We start from the raw sequence: 16,425 nt of genomic DNA, 5'->3' as shown, positions 1-16,425 counted from the left end.
TAGCACCACCAACTGGCAGCAGGAAGTGTATCACTTTTTGAAATGCTTTGAGATCACCCTCTTATTTTTACCTGATTTGCTTCAAACGTCATCAGTGTAATGTCAATACACAGCAGATGTAGACCTATGACAGGATTTTTGATATTTGAAATATTGTTGCCATGGCAACAGGTCAAACTGTAATAATATTCTTGAGTGTTTTTGAGGCTCTTAACATGCTTCAAATTGCATGAAACTCGACACACACATCAATATTGTCAACCAGTAGACATGGACAAAGCCATAGAAATGGGCGTGGTGAAGGGGCTCAGTAGCGCCACCTTTTGTCAAAAGTGGGGGGGTTAGTTTTTCCTACAGTCACCAAACTCGGTACACATATTGTTCTCATCAAGCTGGACAATTTTCTAATTTACATTCATAAGCTCCGACCAACAGGAAGTTGGCTATTTTTGTTTGAATGTTAATTTTTTGAAAAAACAGGCTATGAATTTTATACTACTACTCCTACAGGGTTTATCCAATTTACACCAAGCTTTTTTTAACTTGTTGCTAACACATTGAAGTTGTTTAATTGCAAACGGATTTTGGATATCTCAAACGGTTTGGCCGTGGCGAGGCAACGAATTTATGGCAAGAAAAGGGAAACAAAGTGTTATAACTTCTGCATACATTAATTGATTTTGATGAAACTTTGGCTTAGTCTTCGTTGTACAAGGCTGATCACATGGATTTGACTATTGTGATTCAAAGTCATAGCGCCACCAACTGGAAGCAGAAAATGTGTCAATTTCAGCATACATTGAGATCACCCTCTTATTTTTACCTGATTTGCTTCAAAATTCATCAGAATAATGTTAAAACTTGGCACATGTAATCCTTTGAAAATGGGCAGGGAGGAGGGGCTCTATAGCGGCACCTTGTAGTGCAGTAAATGTGGAGTGAATTTGACATAGTCCTTTGATGTTTAACCATTTTAAGTGCCTATTGCCCGCTGTGCACAGTTGCCCTGAAGCCACTGGGGTGGCGGTGCCACCGGGCTTGGGCCCGCCATCGCTGCTCGCAGCTATATTTAGGGCCCGAGCACCGATGGTGTGAGGACCCTATTGGAATTGCTCCGTTTATTATTATTATTATTATTATTATTATTATTAGGGCCCGAGCACCGATGGTGTGAGGACCCTATTGGAATTGCTCAGCCAAAATTTTCTTCTTCTCCAAAATGAATCACATTTTTGAGGGCCTAAACGTTCTCAAAAACTCATGAAACTTTGCACACGCGTCAGAAGTGGTGAAAATTTACATCTGATATGGGTTTCAGAATTAGGTGTGGCAAAATGGCTCGATAGCGCCACCTACAAAATTTCAATTAAGCGCCCTTCGTGCTACGTTTCACGTACAGTTATGAAATTCGGTAAACAGATGTAACAGCCAAATACCTACAAAAAAGCCCCTGGGTGCAAAGTTTGTAAACCCAACAGGAAGTGAGATATTTTGAATTTTCTCTGCAAAAATTTGGCAGTTTTTGCCATTTCCACATGTTGTACTTTAACGAACTCCTCCTAGAGCTTTAATCAGATCAACATCATATTTAGTCAGTCTAATCTAAAGGCCTTTGAGACGTTAAATTGCGAAGATCTAGAGTTTTCGCTGAAGGGCGTGTCCGTGGCGGCCTGGCAAAGTTCGATGTTTCGCCATGAAACAGGAAGATGTTGTAACTCGGGTATACAATGTCTGATCTGCCCCAAACTTCCCATGTTTTATTAAAGTCCTGACCTGAAGACATCTATATGACAATATTCAGTTACAGTCATAGCGCCACCTGGGGGCAACAGGAAATGACATATTTTACACTGTGATCAACGCCTCATAGAAATTAAACCAGATCAACATCATATATGGCCAGTCTAATCTTAAGGCCTTTGAGACGTTAAATTGCAAAGATATTGAGTTTTCGTTGAAGGGTGTGTCCGTGGTGACCGACAAAGTCTGATGTTTCGCCATGTAAGGTGAATCACTTTTTTGAGGGCCGAAACATACTCGAAAATTCATGAAACTTTGCAGATGCGTCAGAAGTGGTGAAAATTTATGTCTGATATGGGTTTCAGAATTAAGTGTGGCAAAATGGCTCGATAGCGCCACCTACAAAATTTCAATTAAGCGCCCTTCGTGCTACGTTTCACGTACAGTTATGAAATTCGGTAGACAGATGTAACAGCCCAATACCTACAAAAAAGTCTCTTGGAGTGAAATCTGAAAACCAACAGGAAGTGAGATATTTTGAATTTTCTTTGCAAAATTTGTGCAGTTTTTGCCATTTCCAGACGTTGTACTTTAACAAACTCCTCCTAGAGCTTTAATCAGATCAACATCATATTTGGTCAGTCTAATCTAAAGGCCTTTGAGACGTTAAATTTCAAAGATCTTGAGTTTTTGCTGAAGGGCGTGTCCGTGGCGGACTGACAAAGTCTGATGTTTCGCCATGAAAGAGGAAGCTGTTGTAACTCAGGCATACTATGTCTGATCTGCTCCAAACTTCACATGAGTGATAAGAGTCCTGGCCTAAAGACATCTATATGACTATATTCAGTTAGCTATAGCGCCACCAGTTGGCAGCAGGAAATGTGGCACTTTTACATGATTTTGCCATAATTCTCCTGTATTTACTTGCTCACATGCATGTCGCCCACTGTTCGCTGTTTTCCTAAGGCCAACGGGTGGCGGTGAGCCCGGGTGCGAGGGCCCTTTCATCGCTGCTTGCAGCTTTAATTATTAGGGCCCAAGCGAATTAAGCGCGCAGGGCCCTCTTGTTCTTCTAAGGATTATTAGGGCCCAAGCGAAAATTCGCGCAGGGCCCTCTTGTTCTTCTAAGGATTATTAGGGCCCAAGCGAATTAAGCGCGCAGGGCCCTCTTGTTCTTCTAAGGATTATTATTATTTTTTTTTTTTTTTTTTTTTTTTTTTTTTTTTCCGTCTTCCGGGGCTTTTTGGGGGCCTTAACATGCTCAAAAACTCTTGAAAATTGGCACACACATTGGAATCCGCGGCCATTAGGACGCCGGAGAGGCTGGTACCCGGGCGTGGCAGGGGGGCTCGACAGCGCCCCCTTGAAAAAAGTCTGAAAATTTGGTCCATATATTAAACATGCTTGCACGTATTAGTATGAAACTCGGTACACATATAGACCTCATCGGGCCGAACAACTTTCGCGCTCTAAGTTAATCGCCACGCCAACAGGAAGTCAGCTATTAAGGGTTGTTTGAAAAACGCATGCTCTGGAATTTGATATACTCCTCCTAGACGATTAATCCGATCGCCACCAAACTCGGTCAGCATGAAGTCAAGACACTGATGATTAAAAATTGCCAGGGGATTTTTGATATCTCGAACGGTTTGGCCGTGGCGAGGCAACGAATTTATGGCGAGAAAAAGGAAACAGGAAATGTGTTATAACGTCTTAATACATATATTGATCTTTATGAAACTTCACGAGTGTGTTCGTTATAGGAGTCTGATCACATGGATGTGACTATTGTGAGTCAAAGTTATAGCGCCACCAACTGGCAGCAGGAAGTGTATCACTTTTTGAAATGTTTTGAGATCACCCTCTTATTTTTACCTGATTTGCTTCAAACTTCATCAGTGTAATGTCAATACACAGCAGATGTAGACCTATGACAGGATTTTTGATATTTGAAATATTGTTGCCATGGCAACAGGTCAAACTGTAATAATATTCTTGAGTGTTTTTGAGGCTCTTAACATGCTTCAAATTGCATGAAACTCGACACACACATCAATATTATCAACCAGTAGACATGGACAAAGCCATAGAAATGGGCGTGGTGGAGGGGCTCAGTAGCGCCACCTTTTGACAAAAGTGGGGGGGTTAGTTTTTCCTTCAGTCACCAAACTCGGTACACATATTATTCTCATCAAGCCGGACAATTTTCTAATTTACATTCATTAGCTCCGACCAACAGGAAGTCAGCTATTTTGGTTTGAATGTTAATTTTTTGAAAAAACAGGCTATGAATTTTATACTACTACTCCTACAGGGTTTATCCAATTTACACCAAGCTTTTTTAACTTGTTGCGAACACATTGAAGTTGTTTAATTGCAAACGGATTTTGGATATCTCAAACGGTTTGGCCGTGGCGAGGCAACGAATTTATGGCGAGAAAAGGGAAACAGGAAATGTGTTATAACTTCTGCATACATTGATTGTTGTTTATGAAACTTCAGGAGTGTGTTGGTTGTAGTAGTCTGATCACATGGATGTAACTATTGTGAGTCAAAGTTATAGCGCCACCAAATGGCAGCAAGAAGTGTATCACTTTTAAAATGCTTTGAGATCACCCTCTTATTTTTACCTGATTTGCTTCAAACTTCATCAGTGTAATGTCAATACACAGCAGATGTAGACCTATGACAGGATTTTTGATATTTGAAATATTGTTGCCATGGCAACAGGTCAAACTGTAATAATATTCTTGAGTGGTTTTGAGGCTCTTAACATGCTTCAAATTGCATGAAACTCGACACACACATCAATATTGTCATCCAGTAGACATGGACAAAGCCATAGAAATGGGCGTGGTGGAGGGGCTCAGTAGCCCAACAGGAAGTCGGCTATTTTTGTTTGAATGTTAATTTTTTGAAAAAACAGGCTATGAATTTTATACTACTACTCCTACAGGGTTTATCCAATTTACACCAAACTTTTTTTAACTTGTTGCTAACACATTGAAGTTGTTTAATTGCAAACGGATTTTGGATATCTCAAACGGTTTGGCCGTGGCGAGGCAACGAATTTATGGCAAGAAAAGGGAAACAAAGTGTTATAACTTCTGCATACATTAATTGATTTTGATGAAACTTTGGCTTAGTCTTCGTTGTACAAGGCTGATCACATGGATTTGACTATTGTGATTCAAAGTCATAGCGCCACCAACTGGAAGCAGAAAATGTGTCACTTTCAGCATACATTGAGATCACCCTCTTATTTTTACCTGATTTGCTTCAAAATTCATCAGAATAATGTTAAAACTTGGCACATGTAATCCTTTGAAAATGGGCAGGGAGGAGGGGCTCTATAGCGGCACCTTGTAGTGCAGTAAATGTGGAGTGAATTTGACATAGTCCTTTGATGTTTAACCGTTTTAAGTGCCTATTGCCCGCTGTGCACAGTTGCCCTGAAGCCACCGGGGTGGCGGTGCCACCGGGCTTGGGCCCGCCATCGCTGCTCGCAGCTATATATTTTTTTTTTTTTTTTTTTTTTTCCGTCTTCCGGGGCTTTTTGGGGGCCTTAACATGCTCAAAAACTCTTGAAAATTGGCACACACATTGGAATCCGCGGCCATTAGGACGCCGGAGAGGCTGGTACCCGGGCGTGGCAGGGGGGCTCGACAGCGCCCCCTTGAAAAAAGTCTGAAAATTTGGTCCATATATTAAACATGCTTGCACGTATTAGTATGAAACTCGGTACACATATAGACCTCATCGGGCCGAACAACTTTCGCGCTCTAAGTTAATCGCCACGCCAACAGGAAGTCAGCTATTAAGGGTTGTTTGAAAAACGCATGCTCTGGAATTTGATATACTCCTCCTAGACGATTAATCCGATCGCCACCAAACTCGGTCAGCATGAAGTCAAGACACTGATGATTAAAAATTGCCAGGGGATTTTTGATATCTCGAACGGTTTGGCCGTGGCGAGGCAACGAATTTATGGCGAGAAAAAGGAAACAGGAAATGTGTTATAACGTCTTAATACATATATTGATCTTTATGAAACTTCACGAGTGTGTTCGTTATAGGAGTCTGATCACATGGATGTGACTATTGTGAGTCAAAGTTATAGCGCCACCAACTGGCAGCAGGAAGTGTATCACTTTTTGAAATGTTTTGAGATCACCCTCTTATTTTTACCTGATTTGCTTCAAACTTCATCAGTGTAATGTCAATACACAGCAGATGTAGACCTATGACAGGATTTTTGATATTTGAAATATTGTTGCCATGGCAACAGGTCAAACTGTAATAATATTCTTGAGTGTTTTTGAGGCTCTTAACATGCTTCAAATTGCATGAAACTCGACACACACATCAATATTGTCAACCAGTAGACATGGACAAAGCCATAGAAATGGGCGTGGTGGAGGGGCTCAGTAGCGCCACCTTTTGACAAAAGTGGGGGGGTTAGTTTTTCCTACAGTCACCAAACTCGGTACACATATTATTCTCATCAAGCCGGACAATTTTCTAATTTACATTCATTAGCTCCGACCAACAGGAAGTCAGCTATTTTGGTTTGAATGTTAATTTTTTGAAAAAACAGGCTATGAATTTTATACTACTACTCCTACAGGGTTTATCCAATTTACACCAAGCTTTTTTTAACTTGTTGCGAACACATTGAAGTTGTTTAGTTGCAAACGGATTTTGGATATCTCAAACGGTTTGGCCGTGGCGAGGCAACGAATTTATGGCGAGAAAAGGGAAACAGGAAATGTGTTATAACTTCTGCATACATTGATTGATGTTTATGAAACTTCAGGAGTGTGTTGGTTGTAGTAGTCTGATCACATGGATGTAACTATTGTGAGTCAAAGTTATAGCGCCACCAAATGGCAGCAAGAAGTGTATCACTTTTAAAATGCTTTGAGATCACCCTCTTATTTTTACCTGATTTGCTTCAAACTTCATCAGTGTAATGTCAATACACAGCAGATGTAGACCTATGACAGGATTTTTGATATTTGAAATATTGTTGCCATGGCAACAGGTCAAACTGTAATAATATTCTTGAGTGTTTTTGAGGCTCTTAACATGCTTCAAATTGCATGAAACTCGACACACACATCAATATTGTCAACCAGTAGGCATGGACAAAGCCATAGAAATGGGCGTGGTGGAGGGGCTCAGTAGCGCCACCTTTTGACAAAAGTGGGGGGGTTAGTTTTTCCTACAGTCACCAAACTCGGTACACATATTATTCTCATCAAGCCGGACAATTTTCTAATTTACATTCATTAGCTCCGACCAACAGGAAGTCAGCTATTTTGGTTTGAATGTTAATTTTTTGAAAAAACAGGCTATGAATTTTATACTACTACTCCTACAGGGTTTATCCAATTTACACCAAGCTTTTTTTAACTTGTTGCTAACACATTGAAGTTGTTTAATTGCAAACGGATTTTGGATATCTCAAACGGTTTGGCCGTGGCGAGGCAACGAATTTATGGCAAGAAAAGGGAAACAAAGTGTTATAACTTCTGCATACATTAATTGATTTTGATGAAACTTTGGCTTAGCCTTCGTTGTACAAGGCTGATCACATGGATTTGACTATTGTGATTCAAAGTCATAGCGCCACCAACTGGAAGCAGAAAATGTGTCACTTTCAGCATACATTGAGATCACCCTCTTATTTTTACCTGATTTGCTTCAAAATTCATCAGAATAATGTTAAAACTTGGCACATGTAATCCTTTGAAAATGGGAAGGGAGGAGGGGCTCTATAGCGGCACCTTGTAGTGCAGTAAATGTGGAGTGAATTTGACATAGTCCTTTGATGTTTAACCGTTTTAAGTGCCTATTGCCCGCTGTGCACAGTTGCCCTGAAGCCACCGGGGTGGCGGTGCCACCGGGCTTGGGCCCGCCATCGCTGCTCGCAGCTATATTTATTATTTTTTTTATTTTTTTTTTTATTTTTTTTCCGTCTTCCGGGGCTTTTTGGGGGCCTTAACATGCTCAAAAATTCTTGAAAATTGGCACACACATTGGAATCCGCGGCCATTAGGACGCCGGAGAGGCTGGTACCCGGGCGTGGCAGGGGGGCTCGACAGCGCCCCCTTGAAAAAAGTCTGAAAATTTGGTCCATATATTAAACATGCTTGCACGTATTAGTATGAAACTCGGTACACATATAGACCTCATCGGGCCGAACAACTTTCGCGCTCTAAGTTAATCGCCTCGCCAACAGGAAGTCAGCTATTAAGGGTTGTTTGAAAAACGCATGCTCTGGAATTTGATATACTCCTCCTAGACGATTAATCCGATCGCCACCAAACTCGGTCAGCATGAAGTCAAGACACTGATGATTAAAAATTGCCAGGGGATTTTTGATATCTCGAACAGTTTGGCCGTGGCGAGGCAACGAATTTAAGGCGAGAAAAAGGAAACAGGAAATGTGTTATAACGTCTTAATACATATATTGATCTTTATGAAACTTCACGAGTGTGTTCGTTATAGGAGTCTGATCACATGGATGTGACTTTTGTGAGTCAAAGTTATAGCGCCACCAACTGGCAGCAGGAAGTGTATCACTTTTTGAAATGTTTTGAGATCACCCTCTTATTTTTACCTGATTTGCTTCAAACTTCATCAGTGTAATGTCAATACACAGCAGATGTAGACCTATGACAGGATTTTTGATATTTGAAATATTGTTGCCATGGCAACAGGTCAAACTGTAATAATATTCTTGAGTGTTTTTGAGGCTCTTAACATGCTTCAAATTGCATGAAACTCGACACACACATCAATATTGTCAACCAGTAGACATGGACAAAGCCATAGAAATGGGCGTGGTGGAGGGGCTCAGTAGCGCCACCTTTTGACAAAAGTGGGGGGGTTAGTTTTTCCTACAGTCACCAAACTCGGTACACATATTATTCTCATCAAGCCGGACAATTTTCTAATTTACATTCATTAGCTCCGACCAACAGGAAGTCAGCTATTTTGGTTTGAATGTTAATTTTTTGAAAAAACAGGCTATGAATTTTATACTACTACTCCTACAGGGTTTATCCAATTTACACCAAGCTTTTTTTAACTTGTTGCTAACACATTGAAGTTGTTTAATTGCAAACGGATTTTGGATATCTCAAACGGTTTGGCCGTGGCGAGGCAACGAATTTATGGCAAGAAAAGGGAAACAAAGTGTTATAACTTCTGCATACATTAATTGATTTTGATGAAACTTTGGCTTAGTCTTCGTTGTACAAGGCTGATCACATGGATTTGACTATTGTGATTCAAAGTCATAGCGCCACCATCTGGAAGCAGAAAATGTGTCACTTTCAGCATACATTGAGATCTCCCTCTTATTTTTACCTGATTTGCTTCAAAATTCATCAGAATAATGTTAAAACTTGGCACATGTAATCCTTTGAAAATGGGCAGGGAGGAGGGGCTCTATAACGGCACCTTGTAGTGCAGTAAATGTGGAGTGAATTTGACATAGTCCTTTGATGTTTAACCGTTTTAAGTGCCTATTGCCCGCTGTGCACAGTTGCCCTGAAGCCACGGGGGTGGCGGTGCCACCGGGCTTGGGCCCGCCATCGCTGCTCGCAGCTATATTTATTATTATTATTATTTTTTTTTTTTCGTCTTCCGGGGCTTTTTGGGGGCCTTAACATGCTCAAAAACTCTTGAAAATTGGCACACACATTGGAATCCGCGGCCATTAGGACGCCGGAGAGGCTGGTACCCGGGCGTGGCAGGGGGGCTCGACAGCGCCCCCTTTAAAAAAGTCTGAAAATTTGGTCCATATATTAAACATGCTTGCACGTATTAGTATGAAACTCGGTACACATATAGACCTCATCGGGCCGAACAACTTTCGCGCTCTAAGTTAATCGCCACGCCAACAGGAAGTCAGCTATTAAGGGTTGTTTGAAAAACGCATGCTCTGGAATTTGATATACTCCTCCTAGACGATTAATCCGATCGCCACCAAACTCGGTCAGCATGAAGTCAAGACACTGATGATTAAAAATTGCCAGGGGATTTTTGATATCTCGAACTGTTTGGCCGTGGCGAGGCAACGAATTTATGGCGAGAAAAAGGAAACAGGAAATGTGTTATAACGTCTGCATACATATATTGATCTTTATGAAACTTCACGAGTGTGTTCGTTGTAGGAGTCTGATCACATGGATGTGACTATTGTGAGTCAAAGTTATAGCGCCACCAACTGGCAGCAGGAAGTGTATCACTTTTTGAAATGTTTTGAGATCACCCTCTTATTTTTACCTGATTTGCTTCAAACTTCATCAGTGTAATGTCAATACACAGCAGATGTAGACCTATGACAGGATTTTTGATATTTGAAATATTGTTGCCATGGCAACAGGTCAAACTGTAATAATATTCTTGAGTGTTTTTGAGGCTCTTAACATGCTTCAAATTGCATGAAACTCGACACACACATCAATATTGTCAACCAGTAGACATGGACAAAGCCATAGAAATGGGCGTGGTGAAGGGGCTCAGTAGCGCCACCTTTTGTCAAAAGTGGGGGGGTTAGTTTTTCCTACAGTCACCAAACTCGGTACACATATTGTTCTCATCAAGCTGGACAATTTTCTAATTTACATTCATAAGCTCCGACCAACAGGAAGTTGGCTATTTTTGTTTGAATGTTAATTTTTTGAAAAAACAGGCTATGAATTTTATACTACTACTCCTACAGGGTTTATCCAATTTACACCAAGCTTTTTTTAACTTGTTGCTAACACATTGAAGTTGTTTAATTGCAAACGGATTTTGGATATCTCAAACGGTTTGGCCGTGGCGAGGCAACGAATTTATGGCAAGAAAAGGGAAACAAAGTGTTATAACTTCTGCATACATTAATTGATTTTGATGAAACTTTGGCTTAGTCTTCGTTGTACAAGGCTGATCACATGGATTTGACTATTGTGATTCAAAGTCATAGCGCCACCAACTGGAAGCAGAAAATGTGTCAATTTCAGCATACATTGAGATCACCCTCTTATTTTTACCTGATTTGCTTCAAAATTCATCAGAATAATGTTAAAACTTGGCACATGTAATCCTTTGAAAATGGGCAGGGAGGAGGGGCTCTATAGCGGCACCTTGTAGTGCAGTAAATGTGGAGTGAATTTGACATAGTCCTTTGATGTTTAACCATTTTAAGTGCCTATTGCCCGCTGTGCACAGTTGCCCTGAAGCCACTGGGGTGGCGGTGCCACCGGGCTTGGGCCCGCCATCGCTGCTCGCAGCTATATTTAGGGCCCGAGCACCGATGGTGTGAGGACCCTATTGGAATTGCTCCGTTTATTATTATTATTATTATTATTATTATTATTAGGGCCCGAGCACCGATGGTGTGAGGACCCTATTGGAATTGCTCAGCCAAAATTTTCTTCTTCTCCAAAATGAATCACATTTTTGAGGGCCTAAACGTTCTCAAAAACTCATGAAACTTTGCACACGCGTCAGAAGTGGTGAAAATTTACATCTGATATGGGTTTCAGAATTAGGTGTGGCAAAATGGCTCGATAGCGCCACCTACAAAATTTCAATTAAGCGCCCTTCGTGCTACGTTTCACGTACAGTTATGAAATTCGGTAAACAGATGTAACAGCCAAATACCTACAAAAAAGCCCCTGGGTGCAAAGTTTGTAAACCCAACAGGAAGTGAGATATTTTGAATTTTCTCTGCAAAAATTTGGCAGTTTTTGCCATTTCCACATGTTGTACTTTAACGAACTCCTCCTAGAGCTTTAATCAGATCAACATCATATTTAGTCAGTCTAATCTAAAGGCCTTTGAGACGTTAAATTGCGAAGATCTAGAGTTTTCGCTGAAGGGCGTGTCCGTGGCGGCCTGGCAAAGTTCGATGTTTCGCCATGAAACAGGAAGATGTTGTAACTCGGGTATACAATGTCTGATCTGCCCCAAACTTCCCATGTTTTATTAAAGTCCTGACCTGAAGACATCTATATGACAATATTCAGTTACAGTCATAGCGCCACCTGGGGGCAACAGGAAATGACATATTTTACACTGTGATCAACGCCTCATAGAAATTAAACCAGATCAACATCATATATGGCCAGTCTAATCTTAAGGCCTTTGAGACGTTAAATTGCAAAGATATTGAGTTTTCGTTGAAGGGTGTGTCCGTGGTGACCGACAAAGTCTGATGTTTCGCCATGTAAGGTGAATCACTTTTTTGAGGGCCGAAACATACTCGAAAATTCATGAAACTTTGCAGATGCGTCAGAAGTGGTGAAAATTTATGTCTGATATGGGTTTCAGAATTAAGTGTGGCAAAATGGCTCGATAGCGCCACCTACAAAATTTCAATTAAGCGCCCTTCGTGCTACGTTTCACGTACAGTTATGAAATTCGGTAGACAGATGTAACAGCCCAATACCTACAAAAAAGTCTCTTGGAGTGAAATCTGAAAACCAACAGGAAGTGAGATATTTTGAATTTTCTTTGCAAAATTTGTGCAGTTTTTGCCATTTCCAGACGTTGTACTTTAACAAACTCCTCCTAGAGCTTTAATCAGATCAACATCATATTTGGTCAGTCTAATCTAAAGGCCTTTGAGACGTTAAATTTCAAAGATCTTGAGTTTTTGCTGAAGGGCGTGTCCGTGGCGGACTGACAAAGTCTGATGTTTCGCCATGAAAGAGGAAGCTGTTGTAACTCAGGCATACTATGTCTGATCTGCTCCAAACTTCACATGAGTGATAAGAGTCCTGGCCTAAAGACATCTATATGACTATATTCAGTTAGCTATAGCGCCACCAGTTGGCAGCAGGAAATGTGGCACTTTTACATGATTTTGCCATAATTCTCCTGTATTTACTTGCTCACATGCATGTCGCCCACTGTTCGCTGTTTTCCTAAGGCCAACGGGTGGCGGTGAGCCCGGGTGCGAGGGCCCTTTCATCGCTGCTTGCAGCTTTAATTATTAGGGCCCAAGCGAATTAAGCGCGCAGGGCCCTCTTGTTCTTCTAAGGATTATTAGGGCCCAAGCGAAAATTCGCGCAGGGCCCTCTTGTTCTTCTAAGGATTATTAGGGCCCAAGCGAATTAAGCGCGCAGGGCCCTCTTGTTCTTCTAAGGATTATTATTATTATTTTTTTTTTTTTTTTTTTTTTTTTTTTTCCGTCTTCCGGGGCTTTTTGGGGGCCTTAACATGCTCAAAAACTCTTGAAAATTGGCACACACATTGGAATCCGCGGCCATTAGGACGCCGGAGAGGCTGGTACCCGGGCGTGGCAGGGGGGCTCGACAGCGCCCCCTTGAAAAAAGTCTGAAAATTTGGTCCATATATTAAACATGCTTGCACGTATTAGTATGAAACTCGGTACACATATAGACCTCATCGGGCCGAACAACTTTCGCGCTCTAAGTTAATCGCCACGCCAACAGGAAGTCAGCTATTAAGGGTTGTTTGAAAAACGCATGCTCTGGAATTTGATATACTCCTCCTAGACGATTAATCCGATCGCCACCAAACTCGGTCAGCATGAAGTCAAGACACTGATGATTAAAAATTGCCAGGGGATTTTTGATATCTCGAACGGTTTGGCCGTGGCGAGGCAACGAATTTATGGCGAGAAAAAGGAAACAGGAAATGTGTTATAACGTCTTAATACATATATTGATCTTTATGAAACTTCACGAGTGTGTTCGTTATAGGAGTCTGATCACATGGATGTGACTATTGTGAGTCAAAGTTATAGCGCCACCAACTGGCAGCAGGAAGTGTATCACTTTTTGAAATGTTTTGAGATCACCCTCTTATTTTTACCTGATTTGCTTCAAACTTCATCAGTGTAATGTCAATACACAGCAGATGTAGACCTATGACAGGATTTTTGATATTTGAAATATTGTTGCCATGGCAACAGGTCAAACTGTAATAATATTCTTGAGTGTTTTTGAGGCTCTTAACATGCTTCAAATTGCATGAAACTCGACACACACATCAATATTATCAACCAGTAGACATGGACAAAGCCATAGAAATGGGCGTGGTGGAGGGGCTCAGTAGCGCCACCTTTTGACAAAAGTGGGGGGGTTAGTTTTTCCTTCAGTCACCAAACTCGGTACACATATTATTCTCATCAAGCCGGACAATTTTCTAATTTACATTCATTAGCTCCGACCAACAGGAAGTCAGCTATTTTGGTTTGAATGTTAATTTTTTGAAAAAACAGGCTATGAATTTTATACTACTACTCCTACAGGGTTTATCCAATTTACACCAAGCTTTTTTAACTTGTTGCGAACACATTGAAGTTGTTTAATTGCAAACGGATTTTGGATATCTCAAACGGTTTGGCCGTGGCGAGGCAACGAATTTATGGCGAGAAAAGGGAAACAGGAAATGTGTTATAACTTCTGCATACATTGATTGTTGTTTATGAAACTTCAGGAGTGTGTTGGTTGTAGTAGTCTGATCACATGGATGTAACTATTGTGAGTCAAAGTTATAGCGCCACCAAATGGCAGCAAGAAGTGTATCACTTTTAAAATGCTTTGAGATCACCCTCTTATTTTTACCTGATTTGCTTCAAACTTCATCAGTGTAATGTCAATACACAGCAGATGTAGACCTATGACAGGATTTTTGATATTTGAAATATTGTTGCCATGGCAACAGGTCAAACTGTAATAATATTCTTGAGTGGTTTTGAGGCTCTTAACATGCTTCAAATTGCATGAAACTCGACACACACATCAATATTGTCATCCAGTAGACATGGACAAAGCCATAGAAATGGGCGTGGTGGAGGGGCTCAGTAGCCCAACAGGAAGTCGGCTATTTTTGTTTGAATGTTAATTTTTTGAAAAAACAGGCTATGAATTTTATACTACTACTCCTACAGGGTTTATCCAATTTACACCAAACTTTTTTTAACTTGTTGCTAACACATTGAAGTTGTTTAATTGCAAACGGATTTTGGATATCTCAAACGGTTTGGCCGTGGCGAGGCAACGAATTTATGGCAAGAAAAGGGAAACAAAGTGTTATAACTTCTGCATACATTAATTGATTTTGATGAAACTTTGGCTTAGTCTTCGTTGTACAAGGCTGATCACATGGATTTGACTATTGTGATTCAAAGTCATAGCGCCACCAACTGGAAGCAGAAAATGTGTCACTTTCAGCATACATTGAGATCACCCTCTTATTTTTACCTGATTTGCTTCAAAATTCATCAGAATAATGTTAAAACTTGGCACATGTAATCCTTTGAAAATGGGCAGGGAGGAGGGGCTCTATAGCGGCACCTTGTAGTGCAGTAAATGTGGAGTGAATTTGACATAGTCCTTTGATGTTTAACCGTTTTAAGTGCCTATTGCCCGCTGTGCACAGTTGCCCTGAAGCCACCGGGGTGGCGGTGCCACCGGGCTTGGGCCCGCCATCGCTGCTCGCAGCTATATATTTTTTTTTTATTTGTTATTTTTCCGTCTTCCGGGGCTTTTTGGGGGCCTTAACATGCTCAAAAACTCTTGAAAATTGGCACACACATTGGAATCCGCGGCCATTAGGACGCCGGAGAGGCTGGTACCCGGGCGTGGCAGGGGGGCTCGACAGCGCCCCCTTGAAAAAAGTCTGAAAATTTGGTCCATATATTAAACATGCTTGCACGTATTAGTATGAAACTCGGTACACATATAGACCTCATCGGGCCGAACAACTTTCGCGCTCTAAGTTAATCGCCACGCCAACAGGAAGTCAGCTATTAAGGGTTGTTTGAAAAACGCATGCTCTGGAATTTGATATACTCCTCCTAGACGATTAATCCGATCGCCACCAAACTCGGTCAGCATGAAGTCAAGACACTGATGATTAAAAATTGCCAGGGGATTTTTGATATCTCGAACGGTTTGGCCGTGGCGAGGCAACGAATTTATGGCGAGAAAAAGGAAACAGGAAATGTGTTATAACGTCTTAATACATATATTGATCTTTATGAAACTTCACGAGTGTGTTCGTTATAGGAGTCTGATCACATGGATGTGACTATTGTGAGTCAAAGTTATAGCGCCACCAACTGGCAGCAGGAAGTGTATCACTTTTTGAAATGTTTTGAGATCACCCTCTTATTTTTACCTGATTTGCTTCAAACTTCATCAGTGTAATGTCAATACACAGCAGATGTAGACCTATGACAGGATTTTTGATATTTGAAATATTGTTGCCATGGCAACAGGTCAAACTGTAATAATATTCTTGAGTGTTTTTGAGGCTCTTAACATGCTTCAAATTGCATGAAACTCGACACACACATCAATATTGTCAACCAGTAGACATGGACAAAGCCATAGAAATGGGCGTGGTGGAGGGGCTCAGTAGCGCCACCTTTTGACAAAAGTGGGGGTTAGTTTTTCCTACAGTCACCAAACTCGGTACACATATTATTCTCATCAAGCCGGACAATTTTCTAATTTACATTCATTAGCTCCGACCAACAGGAAGTCAGCTATTTTGGTTTGAATGTTAATTTTTTGAAAAAACAGGCTATGAATTTTATACTACTACTCCTACAGGGTTTATCCAATTTACACCAAGCTTTTTTTAACTTGTTGCGAACACATTGAAGTTGTTTAGTTGCAAACGGATTTTGGATATCTCAAACGGTT

The sequence above is a fragment of the Chanodichthys erythropterus genome, chromosome 13 (assembly GCF_024489055.1).
Source record: "Chanodichthys erythropterus isolate Z2021 chromosome 13, ASM2448905v1, whole genome shotgun sequence".
In the NCBI taxonomy this organism is placed as follows: Eukaryota; Metazoa; Chordata; class Actinopteri; order Cypriniformes; family Xenocyprididae; genus Chanodichthys; species Chanodichthys erythropterus.
Note: the sequence above shows the minus strand (reverse complement) of the source record.